A 27,874-nucleotide genomic window follows, 5' to 3' on the forward strand; every position below is an offset into this window, starting at 1 on the left:
AGTATCAGTCACTTAGTCACACAAAGAATAAGGAAGGTTCTTTCTGTAAGCAAATTACAAAACCAGCACAAAGGCAAGTAAAGCAGTGATTTATGGACTTCAACTAACCTTACCTTTGCCTGGATTCTGTCTAAATTTTATCAAAATATAGCATAGGTACATTCATAGTATACCTTACTCACGTCTTCATCACTTCAAAAGCAAGTGAAAAGCTGACAAGATTTCTTATTTAAAATGGCACTTGTTTACATTTCTTGCCTTTCCTATCTTTTAACTAAAATGCTTATACAAACATAGGAAAAGTTGAAAATATACCACCACCTAAAATTAAGATCTAGGGACAACCTCAGGAGGCTGAGTCAGGAGAATGGTATGAACCCGGGAGGTGGAGCTTGCAGTGAGCCAAGGTCGTGCCACTGCACTCCAGCCTGGGTGACAGAGCGAGACTCCGTCTCAAAAAAAAAAAAAAAAAAAAAAAAAAAAAATCTAGGGACAACTTGAAGCAAACATCTGGAAAGAATATCTACAAAGCACAAGACAGATGAATTCAGTTTGCCTTCAAATGGAACCCTGAGTACATTTTTTTTCTCAACCTGACTTCCAAGTATAAATCTGAGAAGTGGATTCAGTCATGACTCAAATGGAAAAAGAGACTGAAAAAAGACAATCTAACATCTTGCCTATGGAAAAATACAGTTTAAGCAGATAGAATCTCTTTCAAAAATTAGTACAGAGAAAAGAGCCAACATGAAACACATAAAATTTTTTTTTCTTGTCACTGACAAAGATCAGGAAAATATTTCTTAATAAACTTAAGAATATAGATATTTTTCTAAATACCACTTCATCTGTATCTCACGTTTTGATATGTATTTTTTATTATTGTTCAACTCTAAGTTTGCAACCCTGAGTTATTTGAGAATGTTTTTAGTTTCAAATATACTTTATTTATTCTATTTTCATTTCACTGTTAGTTCTCTAGTAATGTTTTAAGACAAATTTATTGTAAGATAATACAATTGCTTCTAATGATTTTGTTTTCTAATAAAATTGTTTTAAGATAGGAAAAATATTCCATATGTCTGTTTTTTGAAATTTGTTGAGATTACTTGTGAGCTAGTGCATGATCAGTGTGTACTTGAAAAGAATATATTTTATCTTGTGTGTATGATTTTTATGATTTATCTTTAGATCAATATTATTGACCTACAGCCAGTCCAGATATAACATAAAGCAGAAAAATTATAAAATTCCACATTATCAAGAGTAAACAGGAAAGTTAAGACTGTGGGGCTAGACAAAATTTGTTTCAGATTTCAGAGGAAGCATGACCCTGTCAACACCTTAATTTCAGACTTCTAGCTTCCAAAAATGAGACCACAAATTTCATTGTTCTAAGCCACCCAGTTTGTGATACTTTGCTATGTCAGCTGTAGAAAATTAACACTAAGATGTTTGCAGATATTTCTTAGTGAATCTAAAGAGTTCATAATAGCATCAAAATGTAGAAAAATTCAAAGTAATATTTTAAAATTAAAAGTGGGATAAAGATCTAGCTGGAAATCCTGAATGAATATCAGAATAAAATTCTGGAATGAATGAATGGCATGAAAAACTGGAATTCATTTGAACTCATTGCCAATACTCAGTCTTGAAAAGTAAAAAATGATACAGATGGATATTTTAGCATTTTAAAATTACTGAGGGAAGAGCCAATATGGCTGACTAGATGCAGCCAGGAAGAGCTTCTCCCACTAAGAGAGACCAGATCACCAAGTACACCGGCGTACTCTAAACAGATCTTCAGAAAAAAGGCATTGAGAGTAGATAGAGGGAGGATATAGATCCCGGGCTGAAAGGGGAAAAAGCAAGAAAGGCCACACAGGGCTGCAGAGTAACAGAATTCATTCCTTGCCAAGAACAGATTCTAGGGAAGGGGTAAGTCAAATAGGTGTAGAACAGTCCACTCTTGCCACAGACCTCCAGGATCCTAGCTGTGGAGACCCAACAACCCCCATGGACATTTTGAGTTTTAGAGGGAGAATTGCCTGGTGAGTTGGTAGAGACAGAACTCCAGTCTGCACAGACCCTGGAGGGTTTGGTGTGGGAATGGCTACAGTGGAGCATAGCCATTGCTTATCCCCCGAAGTTCACCATACTTCTCTAGTTGGCTTTAGCTTTCGTTAGCTGCCAGACCTGGAGAGAGCAGGGCTGTCTTGCCCAGTGGACACAGTCAGTCTGATCTGAATGCCCCCTCTATCTGCCGGCCTCTCCCAGGGTCGCTGTCTGGATGCACCTGCTTACAGTACAGCCTCAGGTGCCCTGCCAAAATGCTTGCCTGTGGTCACCACCATAGCTCTTTTGCCAGCAGCCCCCATCATCCCATCAGAGTACTTTTGCAGATGGAACCCTTCCAGTGCACACTCACTAGCAACCTCCCCTCATCACCTTGTTGGTGTGTGCACACATGCATACAGAAACACCACTGCCCCACTGGCTAACACACACACAGGGCCCACTGCTACTCCACCAGCGTGCACATGTCTGGGTCTCATCTACCACTCCGTTGGTGTGCATTCATCCATACTCTACCCACCCCATTGCTGCACTAGTGCACAGTTGCCTGCAGCTGCCTCACTGGTGCACACTCATCCAGGACCGTCTGCTGAAATGCACTCTCCCACGGTGCACCTGCTGTCCTGCCAGAGCACTTTTGCTAACAGCTCCCATCAGAATGTTATTGCCAGTGGACTGGGAACACCTCTTCCCCTCCAGTGCAGTTGGTGCTTGGCCTTGAGGAACCGGAAAGCAAAACCAGGGTCCTGGTCCTAGACTGCATTGTTAGAACATGCAGCCCAGGAATGCTGAGTTAAACACTGGCCCCCTGAAGATATCCAGAAATGAAGCCAATTGACTAAACCCAACTTATACCACAGTCAAACCCTCAAGGACAACAAAGAATTGAAAAGCAAAAAGCCCCATTCACAGGGCCAGCAACTTCAGAGATTAAAGGAACATTAGCACACACAGATGAGAAGGAACCAATACAAGCATTCTGGCAACTCTAAAAGCCAGAGTGTCTTCTTGCCTCCAAATAACCACACTAACTTCCCAGCAGTGGTTCTTAACCAGACTGAAATGGGTGAAATGGCAGACATAGAATTCAGAATCTGGATGGCAAGGAAACTCAAGGAGATCCAGGATTAGGTTGAAACCCAATGTAAGGAAACCAGTAAAATGATCGAATGAAAGATGACACAGCCATTTTAAGAAAGAAGCAAACTTAACTTCTGGAAATAAAAAAATTCCCCAAAGGAATCTTATAATACAAATGGAAACATTAATAACAGAATAGAGCAAGCTGAGGAAAGAATCTCAGAGCTCAAAGACCACTTCTTCCAATCAACACAGGCAGACAAAAAAAATTTTTTTAAATTTTAAATGAATAAAACCTCCAAGAAATATTGGATTATTTAAAGAGACCAAACCTATGACTCGTTGGCATTACTGAAAGAAATAGAGAGAGCACAAACAACGTGGTAAATGTATTTGAGGATATAGTCCACAAAAATTTCCCCAACCTTGATAGAGAAATTGACCTGCAAATTCAGAGAACACCTGTAAGATCCTATACAAAATGACTGTTGCCAAAACACATAATCATCAGATTCTCCAAGGTCAACACAAAAGAAAAAAAAATGCAGCTACAGAGAGGGGCAGGTCACGTACAAAGGGAACCCCATCAGGCTATCAGCAGAAACCTTACAAGCCAGAAGAGACTGGGGGCCTATAACCAGCATACTTAAAGAAAATAAATTCCAACCAAGAATCTCACTTTCACCCAAACTAGATTTCATGAGTGAAGGAGAAATAAAATCCTTTTTCAGACAAGCAAATGCTAAGATAATTCATTACCACTAGACCTGCCTTATAAAAGGTCCTTCAGGGAGTGCTCAACATGGAAATGAAAGACTGATGCCTGTCACCACAAAGACACACTTAAGAACATAGCCCACTGACAGTATAAAGCAACTACACAATCAAGTCTACACAACAGCCAGCTAAAAACATGATGATAGGGTCAAATCCTCACATATCAATACTTACCTTGAACATAAATGGGCTAAACACCCCACCTAAAAGGCAGAGTGCCAAGTTGGATAAAGAAGCAAGACCCAACTGTACATTGTCTTTAAGAGACCTGTCTCACATGCAATGACAACATAGGCTCAAAGTAAAGGAATGGAGAAATACCTATCATGCAAACAGTAGACAAAAAAGAGCAGGGTTGCTATTCTTATCTCAGACGAAACAGACTTTAAACCAGTGATGATCAAAAAGGACAAAGAAAGCCATTATATAATGATAAAGGGTCTATTCAACAAGAAGATTTAACTATCCTAAATATATATGCATCCAATCACACCAAGATTCATAAAATAAATTCTTAGAGACCTATGAAGATACTTACATAACCATGCAATAATACTGAGAGACTTCAACATACCACTGAAAGCGTTAGACAGATCATGAAGGGAGAAAACTAATAAAGATATTTGGGACTTGACACTTGACCAAATGGACCTAACAGACATCTACAGAATTCTCCCACACCAAAACAACAGAATATACGTTTTTCTCATCTGCATATGGCACATACTCTAAAATCAACCGCATCCTCAGCCATAAAGCAATTCTCAACAACAACAACAACAAAAAATACCAATCACATTCTCAGACCATAGCACAATAAAAATGAAAATCAACACCAAGAAGTTCTCTCAAAATTAAACAACTTGCTCCTGAATGACTTTGGGGTAAATAATAAAATTAAGATGGAAATTTAAAAATTCTTCAAAACTAGTGAAAACAAAGATACAACCTGCCAGAATCTCTGGGACACAGCTAAACTAGTGTTCAGAGGAAAGTTTATAGCACTAAATGCTCACATCAAGAAGTTAAAAAGCTCTCAAATTACCAACTTAACATCACACCTAGAGGAACTAGATAAATAAGAGCAAATCAACCTCAAAGCTATCAGAAGAAAAGTAATAACCAAAATTACAGCTGAACTGAAATAAATTGAGATGCAAAAATCCACACAAAAGACCAATGAAATCAAAAATTGGTTCTTCAAAAGAATAAACAAGACTGATAGACTGCTAGCTAGATTAATAACGAAAAAAAGAGAGATGATCCAAATAAACACAATCAGAAATGACAAAGTGGAAACTACAACCAACCCCACCAAAATACCTAAAACCATCACAGACTTTTACAAACACTTCCATGCACACAACCTAGAAAATCTAGAATAAATAGATAAATTCTTGGAAATATACAACCTCCCAAGATTGAACCAGGAAGACATTGAAATCCCAAAAAGACCAATAAGAAGTTCCAAAATTGAATCAGTAATAAAAAAACTACAAAAAAAAAAAAAAAAAAGCACTGGACCAGATAGATTCACAGCTGAATTCTACTAGACATACAAAGAAGAGCTGGTACCAATCCTACTGAAATTATTCCAAAAAACTCAGGAGGAGAGACTCCTCCCTAACTCATTCTATGAGGCCAGCGTCACCTTGATATCAAAACCTGGCAGAGACACATTGAAGAAAAAAACTTCAGACCAATCCCCATGATGAGCAGAGACACAAAAATCCTCAACAAAATACTAGCAAACCAAATCCAGCAGCACATAAAAAACAAATCCATCACAATCAAGTAGGCTTTGTTCCTGGATGCAAGGTTGGTTCAACATATGCAAATCAATAAATGCAATTCACCACATAAACAGAATTAAAAATAAAACCACATGATCATCTCAATAGAAACAGAGAAGGCTTTCAATAAAATTCAACATCCTTTCATGTTAAAAACCCTCAACAGACTAGGCACTGAAGGAAGTTACCTCAAAATAGTAAGAGTCATCTATGACGAATTCACAGCCAACGTCATACTGAACAGACAAAGGCTGGAAGCATTCCCCCTGCAAACTGGAACAAAAGGATGCCCTTTCTCACCACTCCTATTTAACACAGTACTAGCCAGAACAATCCGGCAAGAAAAATAAATAAAAGGCATCCAAATAGGAATAAAAGAAGTCACACTATCTCTTGTCACAGATGATATAATTCTACACCTAACAAGCCCCATAGTCTTTGTCCAAAGGCTCCTAGAACTGATAAACAACTTCAGTAAGGTTTCAAGATAGAAAATTGACATACAAAAATCAGTAGCATATCTATAACACCAACAACATCCAAGCTGAGAGCCAAATCAAGAATGCAGTCCCATTCACAATAATCACAAAAAGAATCAGATACCTAGGAATACAGCTAACCAGGGAGGTGAAAGATCAATACAACAAGAATTACAAAACACCACTGAAAGAAATCAGAGATGACACAAGCAAATGGAAAAACATTCCATGCTCACGGATTGGAAGAATCAATATTGTTAAAATGGCCATACTGCCCCAATTAACTGATTCGATGCTATTCTTATCAAAATGCCTATGTCATTTTTCAAAAAATTAAAAAAATTCTCAAATTTATATGGAACCATAAAGAAGCCCAAATAGCCAAAGCAAGCCATGTGTATAAGATTGAAACTGGACCCCCCACCTTTCACTACTTACAAAAATCAACTCAAAATGGAATAAAGACTTAAACATGAGACTAAAAGTATTAAAACCCTAGTAGAAAACCTAGGAAATACCATTCTGGAGATAGGCCTTGGCAAAAATTTCATGACAAAGTCTCCACAGAAATTGCAATAAAAATAAAAATAGACATGTGGGACCTAATTAAACTAAAGAGTTTCTGCACAGCAAAAGAAACTACCAACAGGGTAAACAGACAACCTACAGAATGGAAGAAAATATTCATAAACTCTGCATCCAACAAAGTTCTAATATCCAGAATCTGTAGGGAACAGAAAACCTAATACCATGTATTTTCACTTATAAATGGGAGCTAAACATTGAGTATACATGGACTGAAAGGTGGGGACAATACACACCAAGGCCTATTTGAGTGGGAAGAGCGGGAAGAGAGTGAAGGTTAGAAAACTGCCTATCAAGTACTGTGCTCACTACCTGGATAATGAAATCATTTGTACGTCAATCCTAGTGACACGTAATTTACCCATGTAAAAAACCTGCACAGGTACCCTCTGAACCTAAAGTAAACACTGAAAGACAAAAATATCCTAAATTAAGTATAGTAGAATAAAAATTTAGTGAACAATTGGCCTTTGTCTAATATATGCCTGTCTTCTTTGCTCTTAGAAATTTCTAATAATACATTAAGTATTTGTGGTGCCCTTATTAAATCTTAAATTACCTAGTGAACATATACATACATATCTAACCACATAAACCTTGGGGAAGGTTAACCAAGCCTTTCCTTTGGAAATCAAGTCTACGGTTTATTTTATTCCACTCAAAAATGAGATTGAGCAAGGGATAATTACTTATGTAGAAGATTTCAGCAATTTTTTTTTTCAAAAGAAAACACAATTTGGAAATAGCAAATGACTGCTATAACCAACTGAGCAATTACATCCCTTTTTAATAGTGCATAAAAACATGCACTCATTAACCCTTGTTATGATAGTATGTGAATAAATTGACATCACTTGTTTCTTTGGATTACCTGGCCTTTTTTTTTTTTTTTTTTTGAGACGGTGAGACGGAGTCTTGCTCTGTCACCCAGGCTGGAGTGCAGTGGCATGATCTCAGCTCACTGCTACCTCTGCCTCCTGGGTTCAAGCGATTCTCCTGTCTCAGCCTCCCTAGTAGCTGGGACTACAGGTGCGTGCCACCATGCCTGGCTAATTTTTGTATTTTTAGTAGAGACGGGATTTCACCATGTTGGCCAGCATGGTATGGATCTCCTGAGCTCGTGATCAGCATGCCTCGGCCTCCCAAAGTGCTGGGACTATAGGCGTGAGCCATCGTGCCCAGCCCGATTTATCTTGTAAGATTACAGACTGGCCATTATCAGCTCAATGGCTTTTTAAAAATGCATAATTACATATGCTAATTATATGTAAGGACAGAGTTCAAATGTTATTATTCTTACATTTGCTTTCTTGCCTGCTAAATGAAAGGAAACAATTCTCATTTTCAAATAAAAAGTCTTTAAATGGCACATTTCATTCTTTAGAGTAAATTCACAAAATTAGGCTCTTCTCATATTGCTATAAAGAAATGTCTGAGGCTGGGTAATTTATAAAGAAAAGAAGTTTAATTGGCTCATGGTTCTGCAGGCTGTACAGGAAGCATGATGCTGGCATCTGCTCAGCTTCTGGGGAGGCCTCAGGAAGCTTACAATCATGGCAGAAGATGAAGGGGGAGGAGGCAGTTCACATGGCCAGAGCAGGAGCAAGAGAGAGAGCAGGGGAGATGAGCAGGGGAGATGCCACACTTTTTAAACAACTAGATCTTATGAGAAATTCACTCACTATCACCAGGACAGCACCAAGAGGACAGTGCTAAACCGTTCATGAGAAATCCAGTCCTGTGATCCAGTGACCTCCCACCAGATCCCACCTCCAACATTGGGGATTACAACTCAACATTGATTTGGGCAGGGACACACATCCAAACTATATCGTTTACCATAATACAAAAACAAAGACAAAAATGGCCTGAAGTGTGCTTTATGAAATCAGTTGTGTTATTGAATTTTACATTCTAAAAGAGCTCTACTCACTACCTGGGTGATAGGATCATTTGTACACCAATCCTTGGCAACACGCAATTTACCCATGTACAAAACTGCACATGTACCCCTGAATCTAAAACAAAAATTAAAAAAAAGAAATTATGTTAAAAAAATAAAATAACACTTCAATTTAAATAACTCTTCTAAATATCTGTCCTTTTTTCTTCAGAAATCAGATTAACATTGAAATAGTGAGACTCTGCTATGCTAGGAAAATGTATTTGTATTAGTCCATATCACATATATATGAGTTGAGAGACTTATATTTCTCAATTAAAAATTAAAACAAAATATGATATTTTCCTCTTCTAATAGCACAAAAATCCTGAATCCTTCAGAAAAAGGAAAAAAAAAAAAAAAAGAACTCTGCTATGGGGCACCCTGCTTTTTCCTAAAGTCAAGTAATAGATATGTTTAAGAGAAATGAAGTTAATATTTTCTCAGGAAAAAAGCACATCTGTATAAATTTTTTTAAGTTCGAGTTTTTACTTTAAATGGTTATTGTTGTAACAACACGTAAAAATTATTGCCATTATTGTAAGATTTCAGAGACCTAAACATACAAGGCTAATTGTGCTCCTGTACATAAATGAGTCATGTATAAGAATAAACTATTAAAACTCCCAAATCCAAAAAAAGGAATCATTTTGTAGCATATATAAATTAAAATTTTGCTACAGCAAAAACAAATTCAAATCTATCTGAAGAAAAAAGCAATCAGATAATCTATACATATAATTGACATATAATAAAACTGGGCATTGATTAAATTCAGTAATATTTCAAATGCTAGTATTTTCTTTAAACTGAAATGAAATGTATCATTCAATAGAAATCTTAGTTATACTAGAATACAACTATCAAAATGTCCTACTAAGATTTTTATCTAATTTTAAGTAGCCTAGCCAATGAAAACACTCAGTGGTTCTAAATTGTTTGTATTTGTGCTACTTTTGAATCTGACCACAACAATTCTAGTAGTCAACACTAATATTGAATGAATTCTGGTATTACACACTCTAAACAGGGTCATACAGGACAGCAGGGTATGCATTCGCTTTCACAGTATAAGAATGTCTTAGTACATTTAAATATATTGTCATATTATTCTTTGCCCATTATTATTGTATGGGTATTTGTTTAAAAGTAGTTATTGTCCTCATAGGGTCTCCAGTATATACCATCAGGGGACTTTTTGGAATCATCTAATAAATATGTTACTTTGCTTGTTACCAGTTTGACATCATAATAAGCCCCTTGCTTCTGACTCACAATGAAGTGTACGTACATTTCCCTCAACACAATATTACATGAATTGATCCTACTTTCCTGAATCACCATTTATGAATAAATATATCCAGGAGGAAAAATTTTTCCTCTCTCCTCTCAGGTTGAGTGTCCTGTTAAATTGGAAAAAAAGGCCAATTAACAAGAGAAAAAGTTTATTTATATGTAAAATAAAATTAACAAAAGAAGTAGCCAGCTCTTTAAATGGGTAAAGTTACAGACTTACATTCCCAATAAACTTTCCATGTCGATTTCTTATCTTAAGTGCCTCCTATTAGGGGAATGAATAAAATAGTCAATTATATAGAAAGGATGGAATAATATAATTTCTAAATATAATTTGGAAATTATATTTGGAAATTTAAATATAATTAAATTTCCAAATATAATTTCCAAAGGATGGAATTAATAACTTGCTTAACATATATCATGAATAAATGTCAAAATCGATATTCAAAGTAAAGCAAAACAAGTTTATTTATATAATTTTTTAAAAATACCCAAATGATATCTATTTCATTCATGGATACATGCATATGTAGACAGTAGAAAACATGGATAGTAATAATATACATGAACTTCAGAAGTGTGGTTAACACCTAGGGGAAAAGATTTAGCTATTGTTGCAAATCTTTTTTAAGACAGAAGGAGAGAGGGAGAGAGAAAGAGGGAAGGAAGGAGGGAGGGAAGGAGGAAATTGTTAATATATATTTAATTTCAGTGGTGTATACATAAGTGTGATTTTTCTCTACATTTTATTATTTAAACATTTTTAAAGTTTTAATTTTAACTTAAAGCTCATATAATTTTAATCCCTCTGAAATTTTTGGAGAAAAATATCTTTTTTGGCTCAATCTATCCATTTATACTGGAAATCAAGCCAACAACCTAGAAACTCGAATCTCTCTCTCATCTAGAAAGAAATCACAATGCGCCGGGCATGGTGGCTCATGCCTATAATCCCAGCACTCTGAGAGGCCAAGGTGGGTGGATTACGAGCTCAGGAGTTCAAGACCAGCCTGACCAACATAGTGAAACCCTGTCTCTACTAAAATACAAAAATTAGCTGGGTGTGGTGGCACGCGCCTGTATTCCCAGCTACTCGGGAGGCTGAGGCAGGACATCGCTTGAACCCAGGGTGGAGGTTGCAGTGAGCCGAGACCGTGCCATTGCACTCCAGCCTGGGTGACAAAGCAAGAGTCCATCTCAAAAAAAAAAAAAAAAAAAAAAAAAAAAGAGAGAGAGAAAGAAATCAGAATCTATCTTCTTCTTTCCTCAAGAGAGCTGGGCAGTTATAAAAACTGCTTTCTTCCTTTAGTATTTTCATATACCAAAATGGGAAGAAGTAAAATGGTACAAGTACCAAACTGCCTCTAGCTACAGAGGGGAAAAAAATGAAATTGGCCTCTTAAGGGGTTGAAGGGCTTGGAGAATTCACATGTTAGGTCATACTTCTTTGATTTCCACCCTCCTCTGTAGAAATGAATATTAGGAACAATAATAAGTATGTCAAGGTCATGTTTACCTAATTCCAATGAAGCAAGTCATAAATCTCAAATTGTTAACCATCTTCAGGGAATGAGTGGATCTTTTTTTTCAGAAGCCAAGTAATTAAAATGGAAAAATGTGTTTAGTGTCAAAAGAAACTGGAGTGTTTCTATATTAGATAAGGGAACAGTCCGTGACCACATAATGTCATTGATGTGATCAGAAATTATGTGGTCTTTTAAATTGCTTTATTTCCCTCAGCAGAATATTAATTTCAGGTGAGTAATTTAAATTGCATTAACAGCAGCCTCCTTAAGATGACACTTCATTTAGTTTTGAAAGTTGCTGCTGTTTAAGATATCCCCCAGCCTGCCATTTCACACTGGTGCTAACTTGTGCCAGATTGTATATTGTTTGTTTCAAAATACCATGGGGGTGTCAAATGCTTTATTGCAAACCTGCTGCTTTATGGGAATATGCAATGTAAATAAACCAGAGAGACACTTCTGTAAATTGCCCTATTTTAGATGGAAAATGTTTCAATTAGATGTATGAAATCAACTGACAGTTTTATGAACCAAACCATTTTGAAAATATCCTTCACATGCACTAGGTATCATCATGTTTTCAGAGACCATATGTTGTAAAGTAGATCCACAAGATCTTCAAGGACAGGCAAACTTATACTCAGCATGAATTTCTATCCCAATGCCTTTGTCTCCTTCACTAACAAAAGTCCAGGTAAGACAACTTTCAAAATCACTAATTTGGTAGAAAGGGAAGTATCAAAATAATTTTTAAAAATTATCATGGTTATTTTCCTTATGAAAACAAGATACATGCACATTCCTGCACTCTTTCCTGGACCATCAATCCAGTAACGCAAATAGAGACAGACCATCAGAACCTGGGACAAGGGCTACAGGGTTAAAGACATGTTTTTGTAAGCAATCTTTGTTAGGAGCCTTAAAAACCAACTCATAACATGGATAATCATTTGCAGGAGAATAAGAGTTTCATGGGTGACTGAATGAGATTATTAAATGGCTCAAGAAACTTCACAGTAGTAGCAAATAAATATATAATTTGAATTTACCTTTGATCTACCAAGCCCTTCTTAAAGGGAAGGATACATTCATAATTAGATTTGACAGAGTCATTGGTTCAATCCCTTTCTCTTTATCAAATAACCCTGTTTTTTCTTTTTCTATTCCTTTTTCCTATTATTATAAATGGTTTACAAGCACCTTCAGAGATATATAATTTTTTTTATTTTTACAATACAAGGTCTTTGCTTTCCCAACCATAATTCCTTCTGACACACTTTCCTTTTCTCCTATAAACTCTCTATTCTAATCTGTGACACCTCTCTCCTGTGACTCACATGCTCTCTGAATTTTGCTTCCTGGCAGCTGCTTTTCTGTGCTGCCATTGCTTATTCTTTCGAGCTATTCCCGTGGTGTTCAACTCCGCTGCCATGATACTGCTGTCCCTGGCTGTTAGCTGCCTCCTGAATCCAGCTCACATACTCCAGAGCCATCTTTCTAGCAAGGGAGTTTCAGGCCATTGACTCCACTCCAGCAAATCACTGATTTGACTGAGTATATCTTTCTAATTCTCATTTAATGTAGGATGGAACAGATTATTTCTACAGAAACCCTAAGTTTTAAAAAGAAAAAATGCACAACATTCCCAGAAGACCAGCAGCAGGAGCGACATTCCAGAACCTTGAATTTAAGGTGCTTCCTGTTTACTTCTCTGTGAATTATCATTGCCACCTCTGTGAAATCACCTAGCCACATGAGGTAGCAAAGCTGCCTGCTACCCAACGGGCTGCAGGGGTAAGTGTGCATTGCTATAATCCTCAAAGAGGGAAATTTGAAAACCCTTGAGAAAATAATGACAAAGAAGGATCTAAATTGCACAGCAGGAGCCCAATAACCTAGCAAAGAACATACAGTGATGTGGGATGTTGAGAATAGATATTTCTTGAATTACAGGTAATCTAAAGTTAGTCTCTGTTAAAAACATAAGAAAAAGTAACCTAGAAAGAAGAAAACACATTACCTTTCTTATATTAATCACAAATACAATAATACGTTTTAACCTTCAACAAAAACTGGCAGAATGTTCCAGAAAACTGGTCTGTTTCTTTCAAATTAATGAAATGATGCAAGGAGTAGAAGCAAAGTATAAACAAGGAAGGAAATCAAGAAAGTCTTAGCTATGGTGATTTTACTATATTTCCTTCCATATGTAAGTTGCTTTTAGGATGCTTCTTTTTTAAAAGATTATAGAGATGGGGTAACTCTAAATGAGAAAGCCTTTAGCCCTAACTCCTGATAAATATAATCTGGGTCATTTGTCATTGTTCCCTCGACACACTGTGTAGCAAAAAGCAGCAGGACTCTGAAGACTGATGCTGCACTCACATGGGCTGAGCAGAAATAACACTGTTTAGTCCCAGGAACTAAAGGAAATTTGTAGGCTTATTTAATTTTAGCCCATCTTCAAATGGCACCATAAAGTTGTAGGAAAGCAGATATTGTCATGGTAGCATGAAAAATATAGAAACCAAGGTTCCAGAAGAACAGGTGAATGGAGCCATTTGCAGGTCAAGGGATTAGGAACTCAGCTATGGATCAGCCAGAACAGTAGGAGCTGCTACTTTAAGATGTGCCCTAAGATGGAAGGGCAAACAGCTAGGAAAGCCTGTCTGCCTGCCTGCCTGCCTGCCTGCCTGCCTCCCTCCCTCCCTCCCTCCCTCCCTTCCTTCCTTCCTTCCTTCCACTGTTGTTAGCCCGGGCTAGAATGCAGTGGTGCTATCTTGGCTCACTGCAACCTCTGCCTCCTGAGTTCCAGCAATTCTCCTGCCTCAGCCTCCCGAATAGCTGGGATTACAGGTGCATGCTACCACACCCAGCTAATTTTTGTATTTTTCAGTAGAGATGGGGTTTCACCATGTTCGCCAGGCTGGTCTCGAACTCCTGACCTCAGGTGATCCGCCCACCTCGGCCTCCCAAAGTGCCGGGATTACAGGTGTGAGCCACCGCGTCTGGCCCAAAGCCTCCTTTTAAACAGGAATCTCCCTCTCCATTCTTTAACATATAATTCACATGCCTCTAGATTGAGATGATATCTAAAGTGTTCTGTGCCTACCTCTCTGACTATGGTCAGCCTATATCACAGCTTTTCAGAAAATTCCTTCCCCAGAGGAACACAGCTTGTTTTCCCAGGGTACCTTTTTATTTCTTATTACAAAACTCCTTTAGTTTAGATACAAAAATTTATTTGCTCCTTAGGGATCCTGTTTGACATATCAGAATATGTTTTCAATATTTTTATTGTGGTAAAATATACGTAATATAAAATCATTTTAGGCCAGACACGGTGGCTCACGCCTGTAATCCCAGCACTTTGGGAGGCTGAGGCGGGCAGATCACTTGAGGTCAGGAGTTCAAGAGCAGCCTGGCCAATATGGCAAAACCCTGTCTCTACTAAAAATACAAAAATTAGTTGGGCGTGGCGGCGGGTGCCTGTAATCCCAGCTACTCAGAAGGCTGAGGCAGGAGAATCACTTGAACCCATGGAGAAGAGGTTTCCATGAGCAGAGATCCTACCAGCCTGGATTACACAGGGAGACTCTGTCTCAAAAAAAAGTTATTTTTAAATCATATTAACCATTTTTAGATAAACAGTTGAGTGGTATTAAGTACATTCACGTAGTTGTGCAACTATCACCATTATGCATCTCCACAAATTTTTCATCTTCCCCCAAAGGAACTCTGCAGTTATTACACAAAAATTCACTTTCTGCCCTTCCCTTTCTGCCTAAAAGCAAGGCATAAATTTCCCTTCGTAAAGGTGAGATAAGTTCCTATTTGTAAAGGTGTTCCCGTGTCCTGTACCAGGAAGACCAGAAACAGCACTGAGATGAGACTGCATAACAAACCTTACTAAACATTCTGTATCTACCATACATTTCCTAGTACCTTCCAACAATTTACTATCGTTAGAAACCCAGTGTTCTTTTCATTTTCTAGTTACTTCTCCACAACCTATTGCCCTTTGTTAAAATGGTACATAAACCCTTGAGTCTAACCACTTCTTCTTTTTTTTTTTTTGAGACGGAGTCTCACTCTGTCACCCAGGCTGGAGTTTAACCACTTCTTTGGGTTTTCACTTCTTTTCTGTGAAGTACCTGTACATGTAAAAATATTAAAATTTTCATGCCTTTTCTACTGTTAATCTGTCTTTTCTCAATTTGATGAGTGTGCCGCAGATAGAGAACCTAACAGGATAGAGGGAAAGTTTTTCTTCTCCTAAACTACTTTATTTCTCTATAAATTTGACTATTTTAGGCACCTCACAGAAGTAGAATCATACAGTATTTGTCTTCTGTGCCTGTCTCATTTACTTAGTATAATGTTCTCAAGTTTCATCCATGCCACAGCAGGCATCAAAATTCCATTCCTTTTTAAAGCTGAATAATATTCCATTTTATGTATAGACAACATTTGGTTTATCCATTCATCCTTCAATGGACATTTGGTTTGTTTATACCTTCTGGCTATTGTGCATAATGTTACTATAAATAGTGTGCACAAATATTTGTTCAAGTCCCTGCTTCCAGTTCTTTTGTGTATATATCCAGAAGTGGAATTAGTAGATCATATGGTAATCTATGCTTAATTTGTTGAGGAACCACCATACTGTTTTCCATAGCAGCTGTACCATTTTACATTCCACCAGCAATTTCTCCACATCCTCACTGATATTTCTTATATTTCATTTTTTAATAATAGCCATCCTTCATCTATGGGTATGAAGTGGCATCTCACTGTGGTTTCAATTTGCACTTACCTAATGATTAGTGATGATGAATAACTGATGTGTCAGATTTACAGCTATTTTATTTCTTTCCTTGAAACTGCATTTGTTTATTTTTCTCTCTTTAGAACTTTATTGGCATTATAATTTATATACAATAAAATGCATATATTTAAGGTATGCAATTTGATAAATTTTGACAAAAGTATACACCTTTGAAACTGTCACCACACATTAAGACAATCTATCACTCCCTAGAGTTTCTTCTTGTCTTTTTATAACTCCTCCCTGCCACACCTCCTCTCCTTACCTCATCCGCTGGCAAGCACTGATTATCTACTTTCTGTAATTTTAGATTCACTGGCATTTTCTAGAATTGTATGCAAATAGTTATAGAATATGTACTATGAGGTCCATCCATGTTGTTGCATATATCAATAGTTTATTCCTTTTTACTGCTGAGCAGTATTCTATTATATGGATATATCACATGTTATATGCACATTTACCTGTTGATGAATATTTGGATTGTTTCTAGTTTTGACTATTACAAATAAAGCTGCTATGAATAGTCCTGTATAGTGTTTGAATTGAGATAATATTTTCATGTCTCTTGGATAAATATTGAGAAGTGAAATGGCTGGGTCATTATTAATAATTTCATTATTAACTATTTAGGGAACTGTTTCATTTGTATTAGAGTTCTTCAAAGAAAGAGGGAGAAAGAGTGAGAAAGAAAGATTATGGAAATTCACTCATATGATTACGGGAGTCAAAAAGTCCCACCATCTGCCTTCTTCAGGCTGGAGAACCAGGAAAGCCAGTGGTGTAATTCAGTCCAAGTCCAAAGGCCTGAGAACCACGGGAGCCAATGGTATAAGTCCCAGTCTGAAGCCAAAGGCCTGAGAACCACTGGCAGGAGGGCAGAGGAGTCCTGCTGGTATAAGACCCATAATCCAAAGGACTGAGAACGAGGAAGCTTTGATGTCCAAGAGAAGGAGAAGATGGATATCCTTGCTCATGCTTCTTCTGCCTTTTATTCCTATTTGAGCCCACAACAGTTTGGATGATGTCTGCCCACTTTAGTGAGGGAAGATTTTTTTTTACCCGGTCTACTTATTCAAATGTTAATATCTTCTGGAGAACCTCATACAGACACACCCAGAAATAATGTTTTACCAGCAATCTGGGCGTCCTCAGCCCAGTCAGGGTGACACATAAAATTAGCCATTACAACATTACTGCCATTTTACAATACAGTGGCAATGTATGAAAACGCCAGGTCCCCTACATTCTTGGCAATACTTGGTATGGTCAGTCTTTTTTGTTTTAATCATTCTAATGGGAATGCTGTAATATCTCATTGTGGTTTAATTTGTATTTTCCTCATGATAATGATAAAGAATATCTTTACATGTGCTCATTTGTCATCAATATATTTTCTTTAGAGAAGTATCTGTTCAAATTTTTTGTCCAATTTTGAATTGAGTTGTCTTCTTATTAAGTTGTAAGAGTAGTATGCCATTATACAAATATATCACATATGTCACACAAAGGATATATATATAATATTGTCAAATTTGTGTTTTGTGAATATTTTCTCCAACTGTATAGTTTGCCCTTTCATTTTTTAACAATCTTTTAAAAAGCAAATGTTTTAACTTCGATAAATTCCAATTGATTGATTTTTCTTCTATAGCTTGTGCTTTTTCTGTCAAATTTAAGAAATCTTTGCTAAACCTAAACTCACTAATCTTGCCTCCTAAGTATACCTAATATCTTATTTCTAAAATAAACTGAAAGTAAATCATGTACACTAAAAAAAAAGAAGACTGACCATCCAACCCTACCATGAATTAGTGCCACAGAATCTCTGTTAGCATCTTTAAGCTCTCTGTCCCTGATGGTCCTGCTGACCCAAAAGACTATTCTTTGAAGAAGGCTGAAAACTCCATACATAGTATAACAAATCGTAAGAATTGGACTAGCATAGATCAGTGGTAACCACTCAATACCCTCTGTAAAGGCACCTATACAGTGATGCCTGATCCATCATCCCATCTTTTACTAATTCAGTTTTTCCTTTTCAAAGACTGTAATCAGGCAAAAACAGGCAAGAGATGCAGCCAGGAAGTGCTGCCCCCATGGAGAGACACTGGGATTTAAACCAACATAATTTGAACAAGTCTTTGGAGACAAAATGCTGAATGTGGATGGGGAAAAGATGCAGATGTTGAGGTTGAAGAGGGAGGAAGCTGGGAACCCTGCATAGGGTGCTGAATGATAAAGCTGGTTCCCAGCCCCAAACTTCTTCTGGGGAAGAGAGCACAGCTGCAAATGCCAGGATACACATAGAAGCCATGAAGCTGAGTAAGTGCTTATCTACAGCCCATTGTTCCCAACTGTCTTCTATTGGATCACAGACAAAGCTATAACATCAAGAAATTCTTGGCTAATTCTGCTTCCTGCAAAATCAAGGGCAAGAATTCAACAACAAAGATCCAGTACAGAGGCTTAGCCCTCTGAAAACTTCCACAAATGAAGCCAATGGACTATACTCAATTTAAAACACAGTTAAAGGACACCAACCCTCCCAGATGAGAAGGAATCAGTGGAAGAACTCTGGCATTTCAAAAAGCCAGAGTGTCCCCTTACCTCCAAATGAGCCCACTAGGTCCCCACCAATGGTTCTTAACTAGTCTGAAATGTCTGAAACGACAGACATGAAATTCAGAATACGAATGGCAAGGAAGCTCATCAAGAACTGGGAGAATGTTGAAAGCCATTCCAAGGAAGCCAAGCAATTCAAGAGCCGAAAGATGAAATAGCCATTTTAAGAAAGACCCAAATTAAACTTTTTAAGCTGAAAAATTCACCACAAGAATTGCATAATATGATCAGAAGTATTAATATTAACAGCATCTCAGTGCAGTGAGTGGCTCATGCCTGTTATTTCGGTACTTTGGGAGGCCGAGGCAGGTGGATCACTTGAAGTCAGGAGTTCAAGATCAGTCTGGGAAACATGGCAAGACCATGCCTCTACTATAAACACAAAAAAAATAGCTGGGCATGGTGGTGCATATCTGTGGTCCCAACTACTCAGGAGGCTGAGGTGGGAGGATTGCTTGAGCCCAGGGGGTGAAGGCTGCAGTAAGCCAAGATCACACCACTACACTCCAGCCTGGGTGACAGAGCAAGACCCTGTCTACCCTGTCTCCAGAAAAAAAAGAAGTATTAATAGCAGAATAAACCTATCTGAGGAAAGAATCTCAGAGCTCAAATACCAGTTCTTCAAATCAACTCAGTCACACAAAAATAAAGAAAAAAGAATTTTTACAGTCCCACCAACAGTATAAAAGTGTTCCTATTTCTCCACATCCTCTCCAGCACCTGTTGTTTCCTGACTTTTTAACGATTGCCATTCTAACTGGTGTGAGATGGTATCTCATTGTGGTTTTGATTTGCATTTCTCTGATGGCCAGTGATGATGAGCATTTTTTCATGTGTTTTTTGGCTGCATAAATGTCTTCTTTTGAGAAGTGTCTGTTCATATCCTTCACCCACTTTTTGATGGGGTTGTTTGTTTTTTTTCCTGTAAATTTGTTTGAGTTCATTGTAGATTCTGGATATTAGCCCTTTGTCAGATGAGTAGGTTGTGAAAATTTTCTCCCATTTTGTAGGTTGCCTATTCACTCTGATGGTAGTTTATTTTGCTGTGCAGAAGCTCTTTAGTTTAATTAGATCCCATTTGTCAATTTTGGCTTTTGTTGCCATAGCTTTTGGTGTTTTAGACATGAAGTACTTGCCCATGCCTATGTCCTGAATGGTAATGCCTAGGTTTTCTTCTAGGGTTTTTATGGTTTTAGGTCTAACGTTTAAGTCTTTAATTTACACTGTTGGTGGGACTGTAAACTAGTTCAACCATTGTGGAAGTCGATGTGGCGATTCCTCAGGGATCTAGAACTAGAAATATCATTTGACCCAGCCATCCCATTACTGGGTATATACGCAAAGGACTATAAATCATGCTGCTATAAAGACACATGCACACGTATGTTTACTGCGGCATTATTCACAATAGCAAAGACTTGGAACCAACCCAAATGTCCAACAATGATAGACTGGATTAAGAAAATGTGGCACATATGCACTATGGAATACTATGCAGCCATAAAAAATGATGAGTTCATGTCCTTTGTAGGGACATGGATGAAATTGGAAATCATCATTCTCAGTAAACTATCGCAAGAACAAAAAACCAAACACCGCATATTCTCACTCATAGGTGGGAATTGAACAATGAGATCACATGGACACAGGAAGGGGAACATCGCACTCTGGGGACTGTTGTGGGGTGAGGGGAGGGGGGAGGGATAGCATTGGGAGATATACCTAATGCTAGGTGACGAGTTAGTGGGTGCAGCGCACCAGCATGGCACATGTATACGTATGTAACTAACCTGCACAATGTGCACATGTACCCTAAAACTTAAAGTATAATAAAAAAAAGAAATCAATTGGAAAAAAAAGAATTTTTAAAAATAAAAGATCCAACAATATGGGATTATGTAAAGAGGCCAAATCTGTATCACACTGGCATTTCTGAGAGAGAAGGAAAGGGAATAAGCAACTTGGAAAATATATTTGAAGATGTAGTTCATAAAAATTTTCCTAATCTTGCTAAAAAGGCCGGCATGCAAATCTAAGACATACAGAAACCCCTGGAAAATACAATAAAAGATGACCATCCCCAAGGCACATAGTCATCAGATTCACCAAGGTCAATGCAAAAGTCAAAATCTTAATGGCAGCTACAGAGAAGGGGCAAGTTATTTATAGAGGGAACCCCATCAGGCTAGCAGCAAACTTCTCAGCTGAAACCATATAAGCCAGAAGAGATTGGGGGCCTATTTTCAGCATCCTGAAAGAGAAGAAATTCCAACCAAGAATTTGATATCATCCCAAGTGAAGCTTTATAAGTGAAGGAGAAATAAAATCCTTCTCGAACAAACAAATGCTGAGAGAATAGATTTCAACTAGACCACCCTTACGAGAGGTCCTTAAAGGAGTGCTAAACAGGCAATTGAAAAAATGACACCTGCTACCACAAAAACACACTTAAGCACATAGCCCACAGGCACTATAAATGAACTGCACAATCAAGTCTACATAACAACCAGCTAACAGCACAATTACAGGATCAAAATCATACATATCATTACTAACCTTGAACATAAATGGGCTAAATGACCCACTTAAAAGACAGAGTAGCAAGCTGGATAAAAAGAAAAGAGCCAACCATCTGTTGTCTTTAAGAGACTCATTTCATATAGCAAAACACACATGCTCAAAGTAAAAGGATAGAAAAAATCTACCATGCAAACAGAAAACAAAAAAGAGTAGGAAGTACTATCCTTATTCAGATAAGACAGAATTTAAACCAATAAAAATTAAGAAAGACAATGAAGGGCATTACATAATGATAACGGGTACGATCCAACAAGAAGCCTCAACTATTCTAATATATAGGTTCCCAACATTAGAGCAACGGGCTCATAAAACAAGTTCTTCTTAATCTACAGAAGGACTTAGACAACCACACAATAATAGTGAGAGATTTCTACACCCCACTGGCAACATTAGATGGATCATTGAGGCAGTAAACTAACAAACTCTGGACTTAAACTCGACACTTGTCTAATTGGACCTAATAGACATCTACAGAACATTCCATCAAACAACCACAGAATATACATTCTTCTCATCTGCACATGCAACATATTCTAAGATCAACCATCAACCACATGCTCAGTCATAAAGCACGTCTCAATACACTGAAAAAAATTGAAATCATACCAAGCACATTCTCACACCACAGTGCAATACAAATAAAATCAATATTAAGAAGATCTCTCAAGACTACATAAGCACATGTAAAGTAAATAACTTAGTCCTGAATAACTCCTGGATGAACATCAAAATTAAGGTAGGAATCAAAAAATTATTTGAAATCTATGAAAATGGGGATACAACTTACAAAATCTCTGGGATACAGTCAAAGCAGTATTAAGAGGAAAGTTTATAGTGCTAAACGCCTTCATCAAGAAGTTAGAAAGATCTCTTATTAACAATCAAACTTTGCACCTAAAAGAACTAAAAACAAAAAGAACAATCCAACCCAAAGCCAGTAGGAGTAAATAAATAACTAAAATTAGAGAAAAACTTAATGAAAACTGAAATGCAAAAATCCTTACGAAAGGTCAATAAAACCAAGACTTTGCTCTTCAAGTAAATAAATAAGGTAAACTACTAACTAAATTAACAAAGGAAAAGAAAGAGAAGATCCAAGTAAGCACAATCAGAAATGACAAGGGTGATATTACAACTGATCCCGCAGAAATTTTTAAAAATAACCCTCAGAGACTACTACAAACAACTCTATGCACAAAAATTAGAAAATCTAGAGGAAATAGATAACTTCATGGAAGCACATAATCTCCCAAGATTGAATCATGAATAAATCAAAACCTTGAATAGACCATATCAATTTCTGAAATTAAATAGTAAAAAAGAACCTACTGACCAAAAAAAGCCTTGGACCAGATGGACTCACTGCTGGAATCTACCAGACACACAAAGAACTGACACCAATCCTACTGAAACTATTCCAAACAAATTGAAGAGAAGAGGCTCCTCCCTAACTCATTCTATGAAGCCAGCATCAGCCTGATACCAAAATGTGGCAGAGACACAATAAAAAAGAAGACCTCAGGCCAATATCCTCGATGAACATAGATGCAATAATCCTTAAGATATTAGCAAACCAAATCCAGCAGCACATCAAAAAGTTAATACATCACAATCAAGTAGGCTTCATTCTTGGGATGCAAGCCTGGTTCAACATACAGAAATCAATAAATGTGATTGACCACATAAACAGAACTAAAAGCAAAAGCCATAGGATCATCTCAATAGATGTCGAAAAAGCTTTTAATAAAATTCAACATTGCTTTATGTTAAAAACCCTCAAGATGTATGTTCCTAGGCATTGAAGAAACATACTTCAAAATAAAAAGAGCTATCTATGACAAACCTTAGCTAATATCCTGCTGAATGCACAAAAGCTTGAACCATTCCCCTTAAGAACTGAAACAAGACAAAGATGTCCTCTCTCACTGCTCCTATTCAGTATAGCACTGGAAGTCCTAGCCAAAGCAATCGCAAGAGAAAGAAATAAAAGGCATCCAAACAGGAAAAGTAGTCAAACTATCTCTCTTCACTGACAATATGATTCTATACCTAGTAAAACCCAAAATACTCTGCCAAAAGGCTGCTAGAACTGATAAATGACTTTAGTAAGGTTTCAGGATACAAAATCAATGTATAAAGATCAGTAGAATTTCCATACATTAAAAATGTCCAGGCTAACAGTGAACTTAAGAAAACAATCTCACTTTAAGAAGCCACAAGGAGGGGCTGGGCACGGTGGCTCACGCCTGTAATCCCAGCACTTTGGGAGGCCGAGGCGGGCAGATCATGAGATGAGGAGATGGAGACCATCCTGGCTAACACGGTGAAACCCCGTCTCTACTAAAAATACAAAAAAAAAAAAAAATTAGCTGGGCGTGGCGGGCGCCTGTAGTCCCAGCTACTCGGGAGGCTGAGGCAGGAGAATGGCGTGAACCCGGGAAGCGGAGCTTGCAGTGAGCCGAGATGGGCCACTGCACTCCAGCCTGGATGACAGAGTGAGACTCCATCTAAAAAAAAAAAAACAAGCCACAAAGAAAATGAAATATCTAGGAATACGAAATCTCTGCAATGAGAACTACAAAACACTGCTGAAAGAAATCAGAGATGAAACAAAGAAATGGAAAAACAATCTATGCTCATGGATGAGAAGAATGAATATTGTACAAATGTCCATACTGCTCAAAGCAATTTACAGATCAGTGCTATTCCTATCAAACCACCAATATCATTCTTCACAAAATTAGGTAAAATCATTTTAAAATTCATATAGAACCAAAAATGAGCCCAAATAGCCAAAGCAATCCTAAGCAAAAAGAACAAAGCCAGAGGCATCACATTACTCAACTTCAAATTATACTATGAAGCTACAGTAGCCAAAACCGCATGGTAATGATACAAAATTAGACACATAGATCAATGGAGCAGAATAGAAAACCCAGAAATAAAACAGCACGCCTACAATCATCTGACTTCAACAAGGCCAACAAAAACAAGCAATAGGGAAAACACTCCCTATTCAATAAATGGTGCCGAGATAATTGGCAGGAGGTGGAGGTTGCAGTGAGCCAAGATTGTGCCATTACACTCTAGCCTGGTGGACAGAGCAAGACTCTGTGTCAAAAGAGAAAAAAAAAGAAAAAAAGAAAGAGTCCTTCAGACAAACAAAAACTGAGGGAATTCATCACCAGCAGACTTGCCCTTCAAGAAAAGTTAAAAGAAGTTATTCAGATGGAGGAAAATGATATAAGTCAGGGTCTACATCAAAAAAGAAAATGCTCTGAGGAAGGAATAAATGAAAGTAAGATAAAATCTTTTATTTTTCTTATTTTTAGTTGATCTAAAACATCTCTTTCTTTAAAGCAATAATCATAACAGTACATTGGATGGTTATAACATATAGATAAGCAAAATGAATCACAGCAATGTCACAAGAGACAGAAGGAATTCAGGATATTCTGTTATAAGGTAACTCTACCCACATATGACAGGGTATAGTGAGAGTTATTCAAAGGTGAACTTAGAATAGTTAATAATGTGTATTGTAAACTATACGTCAACCACTAAGATGTTTTTAAAAGAAGTCATTGATATGCTGAGAAAGGAGTAAAATGGAATCATAAAAAATGTTCTATTAAAACCAGAAAAAGATGGAGGACAGGGAGAGAAAACAAAGAACAAATGCAACAATCAGAAAACAAACATAAGTATGATAGGTATTAATCCAATTATATCAATAATCAGTTTAAATATGAATGGTATGATTGGGTAAAGACTGATTCTCTGGCTTATTGACTTGACTAGGAATTTTAGATGCAGTTTACATGAGAAGTCTTTACTACCTTTTCCATTTTGCTGTAAATTTAAAAGTAATAAATATTATTTTATTTATTCTAAAATTAAAAGGTTATTTAAAACCGATATTCAGCTAAAGCCGTAGAGTCCATAACCTTAGTTTTAAGTAGTTCTCTCAAAATGCAATGCATTAATTCCAAGAGGATTGGGTTTTTCCGCAAATGCAAATTTAAAGACATCATTGTCTAGAACAGCACTGTCTGATAAAACTTTCTGCCATGACAGAAATGGTCTTTATGTGTGCAGTTCAGTATGGTAGCCACAAACCACATGTGGCTACTGAACATTTCAAATGTGGCTAATGTAGCAAAGAAAATAAATTTTTTATTTTATTTTCTATTAGTTATTTTTATTTTTATTTTTTTTTTATATTTTTTATTTTTTATTGATCATTCTTGGGTGTTTCTCGCAGAGGGGGATTTGGCAGGGTTACAGGACAATAGTGGAGGGAAGGTCAGCAGATAAACAAGTGAACAAAGTTCTCTGGTTTTCCTAGGCAGAGGACCCTGCGGCCCTCCGCAGTGTTTGTGTCCCTGGGTACTTGAGATTAGGGAGTGGTGATGGCTCTTAACGAGCATGCTGCCTTCAAGCATCTGTTTAACAAAGCACATCTTGCACCGCCCTTAATCCATTCAACCCTGAGTGGATACAGCACATGTTTCAGAGAGCACAGGGTTGGGGGTAGGGTCACAGATCAACAGGATCCCAAGGCAGAAGAATTTTTTCTTAGTACAGAATAAAATGAAAAGTCTCCCATGTCTACCTCCCTCTACACAGACACGGCAACCATCCGATTTCTCAATCTTTTCCCCACCTTTCCCCCCTTTCTATTCCACAAAACCGCCATTGTCATCATGGCCTATTTTTTTAAATTTAAATAACCACATTGTACCATATTAATGCAGGTGTCTTGTGCAAGTTGAATACAAGTCTTAATTTAAGCAAGCAACTCACTCTCCTACCCAGTTCTAGCATTAACTTATTATATTAGGTGCTAAAATTTTCATAGTTGGAATTTAATGATATTATGAATTTATAAAAATATTTTTTCAGACTTTACCAGATTAACTATGAAAATATAGTTCTGAAATATAATATCAGGAGAGAAATAAGATTAATTCCAATTTTAGAAACCTCTAGTCCAAATTATGGACTTTTATTTTGTTAGAAACTAACTCCTTTCATCTCGACAAAAATTGTATATGAACTAAACTGTGCAACTGCGTCAAGCTATTATCACACACGTTTAAAGCTTCTATCACAGTACCACCAGCTTTCAGTTAAAACAGAGCCTGGCTAGAAGTCCCTGAAATGGAGTAATCCCCAAATTCCCACTGAAATATCTTTGAAAGCAAAAACAAAGACAATACACAATAGCACTGAAAACTAGAATCAACTTTATGGAGGAATTTTCATTAGTTATTAGGCCAATGGATCTGGGTTGAGAAACACAGGTTTTTTCTTCTAATTGGTTTAGCCACAAGAAATGGAAAATGTATCTGCCTAAAATGAGGCCAAAAAGCCATTAGTCCTCCAGATATTACTTTCTAGTTCATAAAACAAAATCTTTATTTACCTGAAAACTGGTAACTGTTCTTCTGCCTCAAAGCAGCGCTTATTGAGGTAGCCCCAGTGAGTACTTGTCTTTCTTTGCATATTGGGGAAACAAAATTTGCAACAAAAAATTGGGCTGCAAATGAAGGCTCCAGAGATGGGTGTTGTACACTTGCTGGCACCATCCCCAGGCAGAAGGACTGTCAGTGGAAGTGGAAGCCAAAATATCTCTAGTGACACATGGTGTATGGTCTTGTCAAATTAAGTCTGATATGGAAAGGGAAGAAACCATCTTCATGAGATATACATATTCAGTGTCACTGGGAACTAAACCAGGGCAGGAATATCCATGCTGTTGTTTCAGAAGAGGGTTCACCTGGCATCAAATGGAAAGTGAACTGGAAGTATAGAAAACTGTAGATTCGACCACAAACTTTATTAAAGGAAGATGATCTGAAACTCAACCAAAAATGATAAGCGATTTAAAAAATTATGAAAATTTGACAGATGTGGAACCCAGAGAATGAAGAAACTATGTTAAGAATTACAATTATTCCCAAAGATGTAACTAGAAACACGTAACAGAGGCCATGGTGAGTGACAGAATTGAATAAAACTTGTCAAAGCTGGTTAAAGACATTATAACTTAGTTTAAAAGGCCAACTCAACTATTTTCCAAGTAAATATCCATCAACAGAGCAAAATCTACATATTCTATGAAAGTGCCCCATTAACAGGCTAAAATAAAGTCCATAAGGCTTTAGGCAGAAAAAGCAAAGAAACTGGCCTCTCAATCAAGGAACAATATTAGGCTGGCCTGAAATTTTTTTCTTTGCAATATGTAGTAAGCACACAATGAATTTTTAGGGAGAAAAGGC

The 27,874-nt window shown here is 37.2% G+C and overlaps 1 long non-coding RNA gene across 1 annotated transcript in view; it reads right to left on the reverse strand.

Moving 5' to 3' along the window:
* LOC129534575 (uncharacterized) overlaps positions 1 to 27,112 on the reverse strand; it is a 43,293-nt gene extending 16,181 nt beyond the window's left edge. The window contains exon 1 of the long non-coding RNA XR_008681215.1: positions 27,019 to 27,112. This is a non-coding gene — a long non-coding RNA (uncharacterized lncRNA). The remainder of the gene's footprint in view (positions 1 to 27,018) is intronic.
* Between the last annotated feature and the right edge of the window lie 762 nt (positions 27,113 to 27,874).

The sequence above is a fragment of the Gorilla gorilla genome, chromosome 5 (assembly GCF_029281585.2).
Source record: "Gorilla gorilla gorilla isolate KB3781 chromosome 5, NHGRI_mGorGor1-v2.1_pri, whole genome shotgun sequence".
NCBI lineage: Eukaryota > Metazoa > Chordata > Mammalia > Primates > Hominidae > Gorilla > Gorilla gorilla.